The sequence below is a fragment of the Vipera berus genome (genome assembly GCF_964194415.1).
Source record: "Vipera berus genome assembly, chromosome: 1".
Lineage (NCBI taxonomy): Eukaryota > Metazoa > Chordata > Lepidosauria > Squamata > Viperidae > Vipera > Vipera berus.
The window spans coordinates 3,394,833-3,414,280 of record NC_138202.1 but is presented as its reverse complement, the minus strand read 5'-3'; positions in this window follow the sequence as shown (position 1 = coordinate 3,414,280).

Below are 19,448 nucleotides of genomic sequence, written 5' to 3'. Positions count from 1 at the left end.
ATCCATGTCTCATACACACAGCATCGCTTCTGAGATTTGGATTTATCTGTATTTGTTAATTATTCTGCTTACTAGCAATTCAATGCTGTTTATTTTTTATTTTGGTCCTTACTGTATGTATTTCTATTTTTCCCAGTTTCACCATCCTGTTCCTTTAATAAAGCATCCAGATCTATGCACACGGTCTGTGGTTTATTGAAGGATAAGTGCGTTTAATTGCATGCCATGTTGCACACAGGTTAATGTATAGCGAGGACAGAACAACCATAATGGAAGCCAGAATTTCTATTGTAACTCACAACAATCATTCGTTGAGGCACTTAGATGACCAGATGCAATTTTACAAATATCTTCATAGTGGTCATTAAGCAAATTCTTTTACTTCTATGCGTGGTGTAGGAAGTCAGCACACGCACACCCCACAGAAAATGAAATATTTTGGGGAATATTAAAAAGGCAGGATAGAATATTTCCCCTAAAGGAGAAATGGAGAAAAATCTTAACAAAGGCAGAAACCAGTCCCAGTCGCCCTGCCTCATGCAGAAACCTGAGGAGGCCAATCTTTAGAAATGGAGGTTTGGTAATCCATTCAGAAAGACTGGGGCCACACTATTCATAAGCAAAATGCCTTCAGCCACAGCTCCTACAGAAAGCTGGAGCTGATGGAATTAGAAAAACAAAGACTCCTAAAATCTACATTACCCACCCAGCTCCAAGGACAGGACATGACCTCCAAGCCACAATGGGAGCCAGGCAACAATAATTAGAATCACAAAAGGGCACACTCAAGCACAGGTCAAAATACATTTTACAATAGGCATCTCAAACACAAAGCCCTAAAGAATGCATAAAAACCCATCTACCCTATGCTGGATCATAACAAACTGTGGAAAGTTCTTAAAGAGATGGGCGTACCAGACCATCTTATTTGTCTCTTGAGAAACCTATATGCGGGCCAAGAAGCAACAGTGAGAACTGGACACGGAACCACTGATTGGTACAAAATTGGGAAAGGAGTCCGGCAAGGCTGTATACTGTCGCCCTACCTATTTAACTTATATGCAGAGCGCATCATGAGAAAGGCAGGGCTAGATGAATCAAAAGTTGGAATTAAGATTACCGGGAGAAATATCAACAACCTAAGATATGCAGATGATGCCAATCTAATGGCAGAAACTAAAGAACTAAAGAGCCTTTTCATGTGGCTGAAGAAGGAGAGTGCAAAAGTTGGCTTGAAACTTAACATTAAGAAAACCAAAATCATGGCATTCGGCCCTGTCAATTCCTGGCAAATAGATGGGGAAGAAATGGAGGTAGTGACAGATGTTATTTTCCTGGGCTCCAAGATCACCCCAGATGGGGACTGTAGCCAAGAAATTAAAAGACGCTTGCTCCTTGGGAGGAAAGCCATGGCAAATCTAGACAGCACACTAAAAAGCAGAGACATCACCCTGTCAACAAAAGTGTGTATTGTCCAGGCTATGGTCTTCCCAGTTTTTTTTAAAAATCCCATTTATATCCAGCCCTTCTCCGAAGACTCACGGTGGCTAACAATCTAAAGCACAAATCAATGTGCTTAGCAATAGCCTTCATTCTATGTATACGCCTGCTTATTAGGGCTTTCGCCCCCCCAGTGGCATTATTACAAAGTCAGCTTATTGCCCCCAACAATCTGGGTCCTCATTTTACCTACCTTGGAAGGATGGAAGGCTGAGTCAACATTGAGCCTGGTGGGACTCGAACCTGCACTAATTGCAGACAGCTGGTGTTACTTAAGGAGGCATTAGCCCACTGCTCCACCAAAGCTCTTGCAATGTATGGCAATGAAAGTTGGACCATAAGAAAAGCTGAGCACCAAAGAATGGAGGCCTTTGAACTCTGGTGCTGGAGAAGACTCCTGCGAGTCCCTTGGACTGCAAGGTGATCAAACCGGTCAGTCCTAGAGCAGATCAATGCTGACTGCTCTTTAGAAGGCCAGATCCTGAAGTTTAAACTCAAATACTTTGGCCACCTAAGGAGAAGGAAGGACTCACTGGAGAAGAGCCTAATGCTGGGAAAGATTGAGGGCAATAGAAGAACGGGACGACAGAGAATGATGTGGCTGGATGGAGTCACCGAAGCAGTAGGCGTGAGCTTAAATGGACTCCAGAAGATGGTAGAGGACAGGAAGGCCTGGACGAACGTTGTACATGTGGTCATGATGGGTCGGTCACAATTTTGTATCTAACAACAACAACCCTCAACTCCATTTTGTCAGCTGTCCCAGAACTACATGATGTTGATGAGGTTCTGCTCATCAATAAATAGGAACCTTCTTCCCTAAGCAGCCTCCACTTTATTTCCAGCATTTTAGCTTCCATTTTATTTCCAGTGTCTTACTTCTGGCTTGGAACTGGATCTGATTTTTCTTTCAACAGTGGTTTTGACAGAAATCAGCCCCAAAGACCAGAAACTAGCAAAAATAAAATAAAATAATCATTGTCAAAGCTAACTTGCATTTTTTTGCCTGCATCAACTTCCAACTCACATTTTGCCAGTCAGAAATGGGAGGGGTGGAGGCTAAAGAATGCATCAGAGTCTTCTGCCAGTGGAGATAAGATATCCACGAAGGCCAAGATCTCAGAGCTACCAGCCAGTGTAGGACTGTTTTCCCAAGACAAAAGTACTGAATATAATTGGTGGACGATGAACTGTGGGTAGCCCAGGGATGAAAAGGGGTTTTTACCTATTTGAGTTTTCACGTGAAAACCTCAGAGCTGACCTTGCTTCCACTTCTGCTTTGACAGTGATGTTTTTGGAGGACTTCCGGTTTGCCGCGTGGCCACCATGGACGGCTGGGAGACTTGCTCTCTCTCTCTCCATCATGGCTGGGAACCCCTGAAAAGGGCCGAAAGTCACCCCAAAGAGGTGACCAGCAAGGAGGGGCATTCGCTGGAACACATGAGAGTTACAACTCTCCCATTACACCTGGTGATCCCTCCAAACTGGCAGATGAAAGGACCAGCCATAAAAATATGGCTCTTCCCTAGGCTGCAAACAGCTAAAGTCACGTTTTCCACCAGGCAACCTTAAAGCAGCATGGAAGAGTCTGGGTGAGATCTACCTCTTTTACACTCTAATTATTTTTGTACCTGCTTAAGCTGCTAAGCATTTTTCCCCCTGTGGTAAGGAAAGGGGTATTTTAGCCCTACCCCCAGAAACAGTGGCGATTGACCACCTAGGGGAGTTTAAAACATTAAAAAAGTAACTAGATCCCAATTGGAATTTTATTTCGTAAAGCTTATGGAGTGAAATATTTTTTACTTTTTATTTTTCATTATCTATTTCTGTTGAAAATCTGGGGTTTTTTCCCTTATAAATAAGAAGAAAAACTGAAAAGATTAAAATAACTCTGGATCTCCTTATGGATAAAGATGAACAAATTCTGTCTATGTTGAAAACAATAATTCAAACTCTCATCACAGCCAATGAAAAATTAAGAAGCTATGGGAAGGAACAAAAAGACAGCCCAGACATGAAAGCCCAAATTTTGACCACCACTAAAAAATCATCTATACAAAGTACAAGAGAAAAAAAATGAAACATTCAAATACCATGACAGAAGAATTAATTATTCAACAAATATTGACATTTGAAAATCCAGAAAAGACACTGACAACTTGGAAAAAGGAAAAGGTTTCCTATATAAATCAGAAGGAATTGGAGGATCCAGAAAAAGAACAGTTGGATGAGAAGATAAACAACTCAGAACAACCACGTTGATACGGAAGAATAAAGAGACGACCCATCAGATCTATAAGTCCTCTCAAAAAAATGGTGACCGGATGGTTTTGCCAACATCAAATAATATACAGTATATGACATTACAAGAAGATTGCTTTGATGACCCAAAAACAAGGACATGGAAGATGATTTGACAAAGGAAAAAAAGCTAGAATAAGACTGAAGAAAAATGGAGTTTCCACCATCTTATCAAAATCTAAAACAGAATTATACTCAAATAGATAGATGTGCATGTTGAACATAGGACATTGTTATGAATTGAGATAAAGAAAAGTTTTTGGTCATTAAAACTTGGCAGTATAAATATTAATAGCTAAATTTGAATGTCGATTTGTGTATAAAGGTTATGTAAAGGTGAATAGGATGTAAAGCTAAAAATGTAGATGAAAGTAATAAATAGGTCTATATGGAACATGAATAACAAAAATTATTAGTTTAAGCAGGAGAGCAGACACAAAGAGGAAGAGAGGGGAAGCATTAAATACTGAAATAAATTTTGATTACTACTTAAAAAAATGAAAAACTAGCAGAAAGGAAAGATATTGTATTACAAATTTGCTGATATAGAAGATGAGAAGTTAAATAGATAAGATGTGTATTGGTGATAGAGAAATGGCACAACTGTGTTGTCAAAGCCGCATCCTTTTTGCATGATTCCTGAAACTTACTTGAAAGGAAGAATCACCAGACGAGTGAACAGGAATATTGCTGAGAATGCGATAAAGAGTGTGTCACAAGTTTTCTCCCACTTCAGGTACTTAAACGCCTTTGCTGCCTGAGGAAAAAAGAGAAAAAGAAGCAGTGATTGTTGAGTGACTAAGGTTCCTACTTTGTGAACACTTGACTTTCAGGATACAACGACAATATTCTGACATGATAGCACTGACATGGTAGCCCTGGTGACATGATAGCACTGCTCCAATATTTGAGGGGCTCCTACAAAGATAAAGGGGTCAAACTATTTTACACCAAAAGGCAAGACAGGAAACAATGAATGGTGACCAGCTAGACATCTTGCAATACTGAAGGGCTATACCCTATACCATTTCAGACAAATGGCTGGCCAGTCTCTTCTTAAAAACTTCCAGTGTTGGAGCATTCACCGCCTCTGGAGGCAGGTTGCTCCACTGATTAAATGTTCTCACTGTCAGGAAGTTTCTCCTTAGTTCTCGGTTGCTTCTCTCCTTGACTAGTTTCCATCCGTTGCTTCTTGTCCTGCTTTCAGGTGCTTTGGAGAATAGCTTGACCCCCTCTTCTTTGTGGCAGCCCCTGAGATATTGAACACTGCTATCATGTCACCCCTCACTCTTCTCTTCGTTTAACTACACATACCCAATTCCAGCAACCGTTCCCTATATGCTTTAGCCTCCAGCCCCCTAATCATCTTTGTTGCTCTTCTCTGTACCCTTTCTAGAGTCTCGACATCTTTTTACATCGTAGTGACCAAAACTGGATGCAGTATTCCAGGTGTGACCTTACCAAAGCATTGTAATGTGGTATTAGTACTTCACTTGATCTTGATTCTATCCCTCTGTTAATGCAGCCTAGCACTGTGTTGGCTTTTTTGGCAGCTGCAGCACATGGCTGGCTCATATTGAAGTGATTGTCTACTAGTATTCTGAGATCCCTCTCACAGTTATTAATATTGAGCAAGGTACCACCTATACTATACCTATGCATTTGATTTTTCCTGCCTAAATGTAGAACCTTACTTTTTTCACCATTGAATTTCATTTTGTTAGATAGTGCCCGGTGTTCGAGTCTGTCCAGATCCTCCTGTATTTTAAGCCTATCTTCTGGAGTATTGGCTATTCCTGCCAGCTTGGTGTCATTTGCAACTTTAATGAGTTCCCCATCTATCCCCTCATCCAAATTGTTGATGAAGATGTTGAAGAGCACTGGGCCCAGAACAGAGCCCTGGGGCACCCCACTACACACTTCCTTCCATGTAGATGCAGTTCCATTGAGGACCACACGCTGAGTACGGCCTGTCAGCCAGCTATGAATCCATCTGGTGGTGATGCTATCTAACCCACATTTTTCTATCTTATCAAGTAGTAGGTTGTGATCTACTTTATCAAATGCCATACTGCAGTGCAAGTAAATTATATCTACAGCATTCCTCTGGTCCACTAGTTTTGTCACTTGGTCAAATAATGCAATAAGATTTGTCTGGCATGATCTGTTTTTGACAAACCCATGTTGGCTTTTAGTGATGACTTTGTTTGCATCAAGGTGTTGGCTGATTTGTTGTTTGATTATCTTTCCCAGAAGCTTCCAATACAAGACTGGGCAGCCATTTGTCTGAAATGGTATAGGATCTCCTGCTCAAGCAGGGGGTTGGACTAGAAGACCTGTGACATCCCTTCCAAGTCTAATGTTCTCTGGCTTTAAATTGCAGCACCTCTCTTCCCTCTATTAGAGGGATGTTCTAGGTTGCTTCTATCCTTGATTTAGTTTCCATCCATTGCTTCTTGTCCTGCCTTCAGATGCTTTGGACTTGACTTCCTCTTCTTTGTGGCAGCCCCTGAGATATTGGAAGACTGCTATCATGTCACCCCTAATTCTTCTCTTCATTATACTAGACATACCCAATTCCAGCAACTGTTCTTTATATCTTTTATCTTCCAGTACCCTGATCATCTTTTAGCCAGTCCCAGTACCTCTGGCAGGCTGCTGGCAAGAGGCCAGCATAAATTCCTTTCTGAAATTATTTTCTTTTCCCATAGAAGAAGTTATTTTAGGGTGGTGGGGTGCAAAAGAAGAACGTTTACTGCCTTCCTGGAGTAGGGCAAGAGCATTTCTGAGCTTAACTTACCTCCAGGAGATAATGCGAACAATCAATTACAAATAAGATAAGTGAACCGATACGGATGTAATTGAAACAGTATGAGAAGCCAATAAGGAAAATTGTCACTATATGATGGACAATTTGCTGATGAAAGTCCTGCAACAGAAGAAAGGATTTTTTTTTTATTGAAAAGTTTTAACATACATTTTCTCTTTAACAATCCCCCCTCCCCCTCCCCTCTCCCTCCCTCCCTACCCCTCTCCCCCTCCCCCCCCCCCGACTTCCCAGAGCTAAGTACAAGGTATAAAAACAAAGAAAAAAAACAATCATAAACATCCATATGCTAACAACCATACACTCTAAAATCTATCACTCTCTGGCTCATATAGGATAATACAAACACTATTAATATTAAATATATATAGAAAAAACAAGAAAATTAAAAAGAAAAAGAAAAGGAAGACTTATTCAAATGCTGCATAAAACTTTTTAGTCCTATATTTGTTCTGGATATACTCAATCCATTTTCTCCATTCCATAACATAACGTTCTTGCGAGTGATCTTTCAAATAAGCCGAAATCTTTGCCATCTCTGCCAGGTCAGAAACCTTTAAAGTCCATTCTTCTATGGTCGGCAGTTCCTCTTTCTTCCAATGCTGACCTATTAAGAGTCTTGCTGCCGTAATTAAATTCAACATCAGCTTAGTGTCCACAACCATAGCATCTGTAATTATTCCCAACAAGAAAAGTTGCGGACAAAACTTTATCCTTTGCTTAAAAATCTTCTGCATATTCCACCAAATTTTAATCCAGAAGGCCTTAACCTTTTTGCAAGTCCACCATACGTGAAAATATGTTGCATCTTCATCACCACATCTCCAGCATTTTGGCTGATAATTCGGATACATACTTGCAAGCTTTTTAGGATCTAGATGCCATCTATAAAACATTTTATAAAAGTTCTCTCTTAAATTTTGAGCTTGTGTAAATTTTACGTTCCTCACCCAAATCTTTTCCCACGTATCCATTGTAATAACTTCTTGGATGTTTTGAGCCCATTTTATCATACAGTCCTTGACAAGTTCTGTTTCTGAGTCAATCTCTATCAATGCAAGATATATCCGTTTAATATGTGCTGGTCCCTGATTTCTAATTTGCTTTATCAGATTTTCATCAGTCATTGTAAAGCCAATCTTCTGGTCTTCTTTCCACCTGGCCCGTAGCTGAATATATTGAAACCAAGTTTGAACAATCTCTTCATCTCGCAAGAGGCTATATGGTTTCAAACACCAGACATTTCTTTCCAAGCTTAAAATCTCTTTATACGTAGTCACATCATGTTTAAAACCAACATTTATGTTTTCTATTGCGTGTTTTGGGATTGCCCACAATGGTATCTTACAGTCTAACTTATGTCTATACTTCTTCCAAACTCTCAGCAATGCCTGTCTTAAAATATGCACTCTAAACACATTATCTACCTTCTTATCATACAACAAATATGCATGCCAGCCAAACAGCAAGTCATGGCCCTCAAGATTTAATAATCTCTCTTGTGTCAAATTAATCCAGTCACTTATACCTGCTAATGCAGCAGCTTCATAATATAATTTAAAATTAGGCATTTTAAGACCACCTCTTTCACGAGTATCCTGCATAATCTTAAATTTAACTCGTGGCCTTTTCCCTGCCCAGACAAATTTATTGATACCTCTCTGCCATTCTTCCAAATTAGAATCTTTCTTAAGAACCGGTATCATTTGAAATAAAAATAAAAATTTAGGCAGGACATTCATTTTCACTGCTGCAATTCGCCCCAACAAAGACAATTGCAGTTTTTCCCAACTCCCCATTTCTTTTTGGATTTTTCCCCATAATTTTTCATAATTATTTTTATATAGTTTTGTATTAGAGGGCGACAAAAGCACCCCCAAATATTTGACCCTTTTAACAATCTCAAATCCAGTTAACCCTTCTAAAAGGGCCTTTTGCGATGCTGTCATGTTTTTAGCCAAAATTTTAGTTTTTTGTACATTAACTTTGAATCCAGAAACCTTCCCATATTGCATTATTATCTCCATCAGGTCCACAACAGAGCTCTCCGGCTGGGTCACTGTAACAACCAGATCGTCTGCGAACGCTCTCAATCTATAATCCTGATCTCTAATTTGTATAAACAGAAGAAAGGATTGAATTGATGGATTTTGCAAATGGTGGATGGGGACCAACTACCTTCATTATTATGGAGAATTTAAAGTGAAAGTAGGCAACTGTGCCCTCTGAGTCATCGTTTCAGAGATATTTCTTACCTTGGGGAACTGGCAGGGAGCAATGGAAATCCTTTCTTTCTTCCTCTCCTTCCCTCCCACCCTCTCTCCCTCCCTTCCTTTTCATATTTTTCTTCCCTTTTCCCCTTTCCCTCCCTCCACGCCCCTTCCTCTTTTCCTTCCCTACCTTGCCCTTTCCTATCCTTCCCAGCAGGCAGGTAAATGGCTTCTTCTGGATGGGAGAAGGGAACAAGGGATTGTGTGACTGCCTGGGAAACTGTCACAGAATACTTAAAATGAATCTCGTAGCAGTACAGCAGTACAGCAGCAGCCAAGAGCATTGAAGGCTCATAACCCATTTCCGCAGGAGTCATTACTCCTGGAATTTAGATGTATTCTGTATGTTAGCCCATTTGAGGTTGCCTGCTTCAAAAATTGTTGCCATGTTATGTACCATTTCGCCTAGTTAAAGGTCATGTCCACAAGAATTGCATGTGAAGATGCACAGAACTAGTGTCTTTGTCTTTTACTTTTTTTCTTCATTTCATTGATTGCGCAGTTTTAAAATTAACCACCTGAGTCATATTGATGAGATGGCAACCACATAATCTGAGAGAAAGACATAAATGCTGCTGATGCAACAAAGGAAGAACCATGTTCCCTTCTTGAATCTGAATGGGGCTCCCCGACCAGCTCAACTGCATCTCTTCTGCCAGAGACCACTCACCTTCTGTTTGACATCAAAAGGAAGAGTGATGAGCAAGGAGCAGTAGAAGCTGAACTGCATGATGTAGTAGCCAAAAATGCTCAGCTGGAGAGGCTGTAATGTAAAAGGGGAAGGGTTGAATGAAGAGAAATGGTGTCATGTGAACTCTCAACTTCCAAAGCAAAAAAAAGTCCTAGAGTGGTGTTTCTCAACCTCAGCAATTGTAATGGAATGTGTGCGTGACTGTCAGGTCCCCCAAACCCTCATTGTTTCCCCTGCATATATATTCTATTTTTGGGGTCTGCCATTCTGCTGGGGGGAAGGGAGATGCTTTTGCTTTCTACTTTCCCTCCTCTGCCTCTATCATTGTCAAGGTAAAAATCACCTTTGTAGAGGGCGAAGGACCGTGCTTCTGAGAATGCATGATGTGCATGCAGGAAGGCAAGAAAAACACGACGCATAATCTTACTAAATACCTTTTACTTACAAAAATATAAAAACTAAATATATATTATACAGAGCTAGCTCACTACATCCTAACGTAATAGTCAGTAACAGCAAAAGAGAATAAAACAATACAGATAACAACCCAGAACTTTCTCTAGACATGTGCACTAAACAGACTGAAACCATAACATAGCTAGTCATATGGGATTCACTATGGTTACAGATAAGTTATCACAACAGGTGCAGAGAACAGGGGAAAATGTACAGTTAGAAATGAACTTTCTGACGAACAAAAAAAAACGTGCAGTGACATTCCCCTTCTTTCGTCAGCAAAGTGAAGACTCAAGTAAGGCACATCTTCTCACGCAGATACTCATGCTGGGCTGTAGGAAGTGGTTTGTTCAGTATGTCAGCAATTTGATCACGTGTAGGCACATACTGTAATGTCACAAAACCTTGTTTAACCAGTTGCCTTATGTTTTGATATCGGATGTCAATGTGTCTGGACCTTGAACCTGTAAAACGTGTTTCAGAAATATAAACCACAGATTCATTATCTTCCATCACTGTGATTGGTCGAATCGGATGTGTCCAGATATCTGTGACTAAAGCATCAAACCAGGTTAAAGAATTGCATGCATCAGACACACAAGCATACTCAGCTTCTGTAGAGGAACAAGAAACAAGATTCTGTTTACGCACATGCCAGTAAACAGGACATCCATTTAAGAACATCATGTAACCTGATGTACTTTTCCGTGACTTCTTATCACTCGCCCAATCTGAATCTGCATAACAACATAACTCTGCATAGTCAGTATGTGTGGGTTCCAACAACAACTTCATGTCTTTGGTGTGTTTTAGATACCTCAATAACTTTTTAACACATGTCCAATAAAACTGTTTTGCCTTGCCTACGTGTCGTGATAAAAGATTAACACTAAGTGCAATGTCGGGTCTAGTCCAACTACTAATATACAGCAGCGACCCAATGACTGAGCGATATAGTGTTTGATCTTCGAACTCAGGACTTGGTTCATGTGCCAAAATGTGAAAATCAGTTTGCATGGGTATACTCACAGGCTTAGCGTCCTCCATGTTACAGTGATGTAACAGTTGTTCAATCTTCTCTTCTTGTGTGAGACTAAACCCCTTCTGAGTTTTGGCAATTTGAACACCTAAATAAGTGTTAATACATCCTAAACACTTCAATGTGAAAAACCTTTGTAAAGCTTTAGCAAAAACCTCACTCATCTGCTTATTTGGACCAATATAAACAATATCATCGACATAAACAAGAATTATCTCATACCTATTACCGGATCTTTTAGTAAACACGCATTCATCTGTTTCGGACTTAATAAAGCCCATTGAATTTAGTTTGTCAGAAAGACATAAGTACCACATTAAACCAGACTGTTTCAGACCATAAAGACTTTTGTGTAGAAACCAGGTATCCCCTTCTTGCTGTCTGAAACCTGGAGGACCTTTGACGTAAATTTCTTCATCAAGATCAGCGTGTAGATAAGCCGTTTCAACGTCGAACTGGAAAACCTCTAGGCCAAGGATAGTTGCAGTGGCTAAAGCAATTTTCACACTTTCAGTTCGCACCGTGGGTGAGTATGTATTTGTATAGTCCTCAGGATAACGTTGAGCGAAACCCTGGGCTACGAGTCTGGCCTTGTACAACGACTCACCATTCGGCTTCTTTTTGATCCTGTAGACCCATCGAGTACCAATAACTTTCTTGTTTGCTGGAGGGCTTGCAGGCGTAAACACTTGGAGTTTCTTTAGACTGTCCATTTCAGCCTGCATTGCCTCAAACCATTTATCTTGTTCTGATTCAGGAAGATGTTTGATCTGTGTGAACTTCTCAGGTGGAAGTGTAACATTACAAATCAAAGGTACAGGTGTTTTTGTTACTTGCCACGAATACCGTTTTGGAGGGATTCCCTTTGTGGTCCTCTTGGAACGTCTCGGGCCAACCGTCCATTCTTCTTCCGCGTTGTCCTCGTCTTCATCATCGTCGCCAGCAGCAACATCGGCGGCTTGCGAAGACGGAACAGTAGGTTGAGAAGAACTCGTGGAAGGAACATTCGCCTGTGAATCTTGATCAGGTTGCGTGGCATCAGCAACATCGTCTCTAGGAAAATAAACTCCAGGATCGTTAGAATGAATCCTGGACCAGTCAGCATCTTCCTCAAAAGTAGCAGATTGTGAAACCACAATAACATGATGAGAGTCAATGTATTTGCTCCATTTTGAATTATCATCAATGCCCATAAATCTCATCCTTTTTGCTGCAGGACCCCCTTTCTTTCTTTGGGCTAAAGGAATATTCACCATAGCATAGGAACCAAAAATATGGAGATGGGAGAGATCAGGCTTGTGCCCATACAACATGAAATAAGGGGTCTGATTTATCACACTACTCCAAGTGCGGTTGATGATATGGTTAGCATATTTGATAGCTTCACCCCAGTATGGAAGACTGAGGTTAGCATCTTCAAGGAGGCAACGCATCATGGTTTGCAGAACTCCATTTCTGCGTTCTGCCACCCCATTTTCAGCTGGCGTATAAGGAGCAGATGTCTGATGTACTATCCCATTCTCACGCATCCAGTCCTGGAAACGCTGAGACATGAATTCAGCACCGCGATCACTCTGGATTCTGGCAATGTTGACCTCGAATTGGGTATAGACAAGACTAGCAAAGTCTTTAAAGATCTGAAAGGTCTCAGATTTTTCTTTCATAGGATATACATATCCATATCTAGAATAATTGTCAACGATTGTCAAGAAATATCTTTTACCACCAAGTGTTGGTGCAAAAGGACCAACTATGTCAGTGTGTACCAAATCAAAAATGCGTGTTGACAGGCGTGTAGCGCGTTTTGGAATTGCTGCTGCCTTAGATTTGGCTTTCTTGCAGACAGCACAGTCCAAAAACACCTTACACCCCTTTAGATCCAAACCTCTTGCGAACTCTGGCATCTTCTTCAGAACACGGAAACTGGCATGACCCAATCTTCTGTGCCACTTATGGATACACCTGGAATGCAAAGGTTTACCTGTTAGTGAATTCTCAACATTAGCATTTTTATTAGGAACCCCAGGCTTGCTGTGAGCAACCTGTGTCTTTTTTGTATTTTTATCATTATTAGGAACCTTTGGAGTAGTAACAGGATCTCTCTCTGGGACGTCTCTCTCTGGGCCTGTGCTTTTTGGAACGTGTATACTTGCCTGCTCTTGCTGCTTAGACTTTGGTTTTAAGTAATAAACACCACCAATCAACATGGTTTCAGCAACAATATCTCCGTCTTTGACTATATAACTTGCTTTTTCAAGATGGTGGACCTGAAAATGAGAAAACCTAGACAAATGACTCTGACTAAGCAAATTACTACTGGCAGACGGAACATAGTAAACATTTGGAATGAGAGCACCGAGCTCTTCAATATAAACAGTTCCTTTTCCCATGACCTGAACAGGATGATTGGAAAAAGAGTAAAGTTCACGAAGTTCAGGTTCAGGCTCGTGCATCTCTGTGTAAAGCTCTTTTCTGTAGGTAACATGTAATGCTGCTCCACTGTCCAAAGTCCAAAGAAGTCGTCTGTCGTACTCTGGTTGAGGCTGTGGATCGTTGGTCACAACCAATGTGACAAGTGGAGCTTGTGAATCACGCCTGGAACCACGACCACGACTTTGTCGTCCGCCTCTACCTCTGCCTCCTCTGGAATCTGTTCCTCTGGGCTGGTATGTGACGGGCGCTGGAACTCGTTGGAGACAATCCCGGGTGGCATGTCCCACACGATTGCAGATGTAGCATCTTGGCATCCTTGGAACGTAGGTCCTTCCATGGAAGGCACGCCTCGCTAAAGCTCTTGATGCAGGTGGTTCCCTTAAATGTGGTGCAGCTTGCATAAGTGCCTCTTCTTCGGCTAAAATTCTGCATACATGATCCACTGTGCGTTGAGCAATAGGCACTTGATTGATCTTGGAAATAGCATCTTTCCACTCATGATTCAAAGAATTGATGATAATGCTGATCATTTGAAAATCATCAATAGGATAGCCTTTTTCACCCAGTTCTTTTCTAATACCTTTCATTGTAGTCAAATGTGCTCCAATATGTTCACCAGGTTTTAATCTGGAACCATGGAACTCAGACAAAAGTAAACATGTAGACTCAATTGATGTAGGCCGATAACATGCCTCTAACTGAGTCCAAATATGTTGGGCAGTTGTATCTTGTGAAAACGTGAGCTGCAATTCAATGTCCATTGACATCAATAAAGTTGTGCATGCTCTATTATCCAAGTCCCATATGTCAGGAGTCCATGGCTGGGCAGGAGGATTAAACACCATCATGTGAGTACCTTCTCTGCATAGCAAAAGTCCAACTTCACTGACCCATGCCCTGTAATTCTGTCCTGACTTCTTTAATTTTGAATCACCAACCAGTGGTACAATGGAAGGTGTTTGATGAGGAATATACAATTGAGGTACTGGCTGTGCAGGTTGGGAAATCCGACCATAACCTGCAGGGGGCACCAGTGGCGTCTGTGCCTGGACATGCGGCAGTTGCATTGAAGCTGCCGGTAGTCTTGGTGCTGGCTGTGACTGTCTTTGAGCTGCTATTCCACCCTGGCCAGCAGGAGGCGCTGGCGCTGGGGCTGGTGCATTAGCTGTCATGTTTTTAGCCAAAATTTTAGTTTTTTGTACATTAACTTTGAATCCAGAAACCTTCCCATATTGCATTATTATCTCCATCAGGTCCACAACAGAGCTCTCCGGCTGGGTCACTGTAACAACCAGATCGTCTGCGAACGCTCTCAATCTATAATCCTGATCTCTAATTTGTATAAACAGAAGAAAGGATTGAATTGATGGATTTTGCAAATGGTGGATGGGGACCAACTACCTTCATTATTATGGAGAATTTAAAGTGAAAGTAGGCAAGTGTGCCATCTGAGTCATCGTTTCAGAGATATTTCTTACCTTGGGGAACTGGCAGGGAGCAATGGAAATCCTTTCTTTCTTCCTCTCCTTCCCTCCCACCCTCTCTCCCTCCCTTCCTTTTCATATTTTTCTTCCCTTTTCCCCTTTCCCTCCCTCCACGCCCCTTCCTCTTTTCCTTCCCTACCTTGCCCTTTCCTATCCTTCCCAGCAGGCAGGTAAATGGCTTCTTCTGGATGGGAGAAGGGAACAAGGGATTGTGTGACTGCCTGGGAAACTGTCACAGAATACTTAAAATGAATCTCGTAGCAGTACAGCAGTACAGCAGCAGCCAAGAGCATTGAAGGCTCATAACCCATTTCCGCAGGAGTCATTACTCCTGGAATTTAGATGTATTCTGTATGTTAGCCCATTTGAGGTTGCCTGCTTCAAAAATTGTTGCCATGTTATGTACCATTTCGCCTAGTTAAAGGTCATGTCCACAAGAATTGCATGTGAAGATGCACAGAACTAGTGTCTTTGTCTTTTACTTTTTTTCTTCATTTCATTGATTGCGCAGTTTTAAAATTAACCACCTGAGTCATATTGATGAGATGGCAACCACATAATCTGAGAGAAAGACATAAATGCTGCTGATGCAACAAAGGAAGAACCATGTTCCCTTCTTGAATCTGAATGGGGCTCCCCGACCAGCTCAACTGCATCTCTTCTGCCAGAGACCACTCACCTTCTGTTTGACATCAAAAGGAAGAGTGATGAGCAAGGAGCAGTAGAAGCTGAACTGCATGATGTAGTAGCCAAAAATGCTCAGCTGGAGAGGCTGTAATGTAAAAGGGGAAGGGTTGAATGAAGAGAAATGGTGTCATGTGAACTCTCAACTTCCAAAGCAAAAAAAAGTCCTAGAGTGGTGTTTCTCAACCTCAGCAATTGTAATGGAATGTGTGCGTGACTGTCAGGTCCCCCAAACCCTCATTGTTTCCCCTGCATATATATTCTATTTTTGGGGTCTGCCATTCTGCTGGGGGGAAGGGAGATGCTTTTGCTTTCTACTTTCCCTCCTCTGCCTCTATCATCTTGAGAAAGGAATGTGTCTCCCTTATCAGGGAGACGGTTACTGAGAAACAAAAGCTGGAGAAGACCTTGAGATGCGCGCCAACTGTATCAGCCATCCAGGCTTCATGCCACCTGTGGATTGGACATTATGACTTTGGTCAGAGGAGGAGATTAATTGAAGTGGGTCCTTACATAAGGTGAGATCTGCATAGTACTCACCTGGAGAGGGTAAAAGTGACAATGGGAGGTTTGTGCTTTTGAAATTGCCACGTTCTGTTAATGTAGCCTTATTGTAAAGTAGAATTAGTATTGATTGTACAATTACGCAGAAGAAAAGCCTTCCTCCCTGGCCTCGTATAAACTAAGGAAAACTTCAGCAGGCCTGAATCTTTCTGAACCTTTCAAGGAAAAAAGAACTCCTTGCTGGCCATCAAGTTCAGGGGAGGCTCTCCTAGGGCTGAGGTACATGCAGCCTACGGACCAGGAAATATTGTATGGCTGGAAGGAAGAAGAGTTTCAACTAAATATCCAGATATCCTATAGGGAATGGCCCAAAAAGCCAGCAAAGCAATTGAAGCTGAAAAGGGACAATTCAGCAAGACAATAGTCCAAAGATTTTTTTCCCCATTTTGTTCTATAAAACTAAAGGGTTGAGCAGGCATTGGAGAAGGTATCTCAATGGTCTTTGTGGTCCCTAAACCTAAATAACACTGCAAATTTGAAAAGGGACCTAACATGCAATGCAGGCATGGAATTTGAAGAATATTTCTCAGCTATGAGAGTTCTGAAAAGAGGAGTAGGATTTTTTTTAATTGTACACAACTGCACAGAAACAGTAAGCAGACATCCAAATTTGCAGAAAGATGTGGTATTCAACTTTTGTTCAGGAGGAACTTGTGTTCACTTAGGAATTCAGTGACATGTATAAACTTTTGAATGGTACTCTAAGAACTAATAAGAAATTTCCGGAACAATGAATCAGTGGAATGGCTTCCCTCCAGAAGTTGTGAATGCTCCAACAATGGAGGGTTTTAAGAAGAAACTGGACAGCCACTTGTCTGAAATGGTACAGGTGGTACCTTGCTCAATAGTAGTAACTGTGAGAGGGATCTTGGAGTCATAGTGGACAATCATTTAAATATGAGCCAGCAGAGCAGTGCAGCTACCAAAACAGGCAACACAGTTTTAGGGTGCATTAACAGAGGAATAGAATGGCTTCCGGTTTGCCAAGTCAGCCATTAATGGACATTTGGATGATGGTTCCCATCTTCCACATCCAGATTCTCATTGCTGGGGGGTCCTAAAAGGACCGAAGAGTTGCCCTGGAGGGGTGACCAGACAGAAGGGGCTTTTGCAGAAATGCGGGGGAGCTGCCACATTCCCTGCATTCCCTTTGTACTGGCGGACAAAAGACTGACCATAGGAATATGGCCAGTTACTGGGCTGCAGACAGCAGAAGTCAAACTTACCATCAGGCAATATTAAAGCAGCGTGGAAGAGACAGGGTAAGATTCCTCTCTTATACTTTAATCATCTTCTTTTCACCTAATTAAGCTGTTAAGTACTTTTCCCCCTTGTGGAGAGGGAGGGGGAAATTCAACCCTCCCTTCAAATAAGCGCGAGCAAGCCCAGGGGTGTTTTTTAAAAAAAAATGTTGAAGAAAAAAAAGGAGTAAAAGAAAAGAATTTTCAGAGTATTTGGGGGACACCCAGTGTCTAAACGTGAAATTGCAATCTGACATTCTCTTTAAAAAAAACAAGAAAATATTTAAGACAAACAAGATAAGAGTAACCTTGAACACCAGATGTGAAACTTCACTATGGAAGAGATTCAAAAACAAATCTGTGCTATGAACAAACTTATCAGTTCCTTTCTACAGCTGGCAACGAAATAAAAGCTTTTGGAAAAGAATTAGAAAACATCTTGATGAAACAAATTCAAACTCAAATTGTGACTACAACTAATATTTTATTGGGACAGAACTTAACAGAAGAAATTGAACAATCAAATACACTGGCAGAAGAATTAAATATTCAACAAATACAGGTCTTTGAAGATTATAAAGGAAAAAAAGATGGGGAAAAAATTATTTAGACCAGGACAATTATATCAAGAGGTGAAAATAATGAGAGAATTTGATATTGTTAGCAAACTCTTCAATCCTTCAAAAGTGGAGACTGCAGGGCCACTTCATTATGATATAGCAACACAAGAATGCTTTGATGACCCTGAGGCAAAGAAGCAAAAAATGACATGGCAAAGGAAGAAAGCAAGAATAAGATTGAAGAAACATGAACATTTTTAAGGGGCCTGAAATAGATAATATCAAAATAGACAGGATTGTATTGGGATTATCAGAGATTGTTTTGATGAGTAGACAAAAATATTGATTAACTAAAAAAAATAAAATAAAATACACTTGTGTGAATACCAACATTGAAATATTGAGTTCTTTAAATGGGTTAAGATGTATATATGCTAAAAATGATAGAATATAACTAATATACTTGGATGTAAAGACATGAGAGGATGTATTAAATGTTGAAATGGAAGAAATTTTGGTTAATTTTTAATATATGGAAACTATAAATGAGAAACAAGAATATTATATTGTCCTCCTCTATTTTCTCCTCCTTGCAATTGGTATTATAATGACTACTATTTTAAATATTGTATGATTGAATATGGATATGGAAATGAGATAAATAAGAACTGGATTACATTATTAGGTATTGGAGAAAATTGTGTAAAGGGAAAGGCAGTTATTTAGCAATATGAAAATGAGAAATCTTAAACGTTTAATTGCAGTATCAATGTAAAATTAAAGCTAGAAAAATATATAAGGTGTTTGATGTTTTAAAGATGGAATGTTAAAATATAAAATATACTAATATATATATATGGATCTTTGGTCATTCGGGTTTTTCCCCGCATAGAGTTGAAGGTGTAGGAGCAACGTTTCGACGGAATCCCATCCGTCATCCTCAGGCTGGTGGCTTCAGCTTCCTTCTTCTGGGAGAAGCATGTGGTAGTGGCTGTTTGTTCCTCAGAAAACATATATATATATATATATATATATATATATATATATATATATATATATATATATATATATATATATATATATATATATATATATATATATATATATATATATATATATATATATATATATATATATATATATATATATATATATATATATATATATATATATATATATATATATATATATATATATATATATATATATATATATATATATATATATATATATATATATATATATATATATATATGTCAAATGCTTGTTAACTATTTAGATTACCTTGCTAGGCCCCAAACATGGGACAAATCTTTATTTCCTGTGTCAGCCTAACCTGAAGGCCATGGACAGGCAGTAGTCACACCGGTGACAGCTCATATTTGTGTAAATTTTAAA